The sequence below is a fragment of the Aedes albopictus genome, chromosome 3 (genome assembly GCF_035046485.1).
Source record: "Aedes albopictus strain Foshan chromosome 3, AalbF5, whole genome shotgun sequence".
Classification (NCBI taxonomy): domain Eukaryota; kingdom Metazoa; phylum Arthropoda; class Insecta; order Diptera; family Culicidae; genus Aedes; species Aedes albopictus.
In genome coordinates, this window is record NC_085138.1 from 323,680,039 (window position 1) to 323,681,125 (window position 1,087).

Consider the following 1,087-nt stretch of genomic DNA (forward strand, 5'->3'; position numbering starts at 1 on the left):
CTATAACGAAATTCCCTCTAGATGCTTGGTTGGGATGCGACTGGGATGATTTTGCTTCGGAATGTTGGCTTTGCAGTCTTTTGGGGAATCGAAAACACTAGTTTATGATTTTTCCCGACGTTTCGGTCCGTATGGGACCTTTTTCAAGGGTTCTAAAATATAATTATTCAACTATCAATACAAAATTTTAAACATTTAATTAGTTTTACAATTTACCAATCGGTCAAGGTTTCCTAGTCAAGATGGCTTTGCTAAACTCAAAGATGTCATGCGGAAGTATTGGTCTAAATGGAAGTTTTGGTCTAAATGGAATATTCTCAGGGTTAGATAGTTAAGACACACACTAAACTAAACAGAGAGAAAGTGACTCACACAAACAAAAAGAATATCATGCGAAAAGCAATGGTGGAAGATTCCAAAAACAGGGACCGAATTCTAGACCGCCCGATAGGTAGGAGATTGTCCGCATCACGACGGTTGAAAACCGAACGGACTCAATCTATGTGAGTACAGTGCAGGACAACAAATATGTATAAAATGAAAATTGACCTTTGAATCTTCCATTTAGACCAAAACTTCCGCATGACATTTTTGAGTTTAGCAAAGCCATCTTGACTAGGAAACCTTGACCGATTGGTAAATTGTAAAACTAATTAAATGTTTAAAATTTTGTATTGATAGTTGAATAATTATATTTTAGAACCCTTGAAAAAGGTCCCATACGGACCGAAACGTCGGGAAAAATCATAAACTAGTGTTTTCGATTCCCCAAAAGACTGCAAAGCCAACATTCCGAAGCGAAATTCCCTCTAGCTGGCTAAAACAGCTAGGCAGACACTTTCCCGTCTATTGAGCGATAATGGATGAGTGTCTCTTAATAATACAAACAAACTTTCATTCATAACTGTATTACGAGTTTCTGCTTAAGATACATTTGTGGGTTTGTTCTTAAACTAATTGTGACTTAATAGCTATTACTCACGGGCCCGTGAAGTCATAACGCTAGCATGCATGCCGATCTTCGTCGCCTCTGGCGCACTGTTGTTGCTCCTCGCTCGCTTAATATCGATGAGAGATCGAACTGTCT

General features: G+C 38.5%; 1 long non-coding RNA gene across 1 annotated transcript; it reads left to right on the forward strand.

The window, feature by feature from the left end:
• Nucleotides 1-322: 322 nt before the first annotated feature.
• On the forward strand, nucleotides 323-751 carry LOC134291525 (uncharacterized). The gene is made up of 2 exons (XR_009999137.1): nucleotides 323-636; nucleotides 701-751. It is a non-coding gene; the product is annotated as an uncharacterized LOC134291525 (long non-coding RNA).
• The last annotated feature ends 336 nt before the right edge of the window (nucleotides 752-1,087 follow it).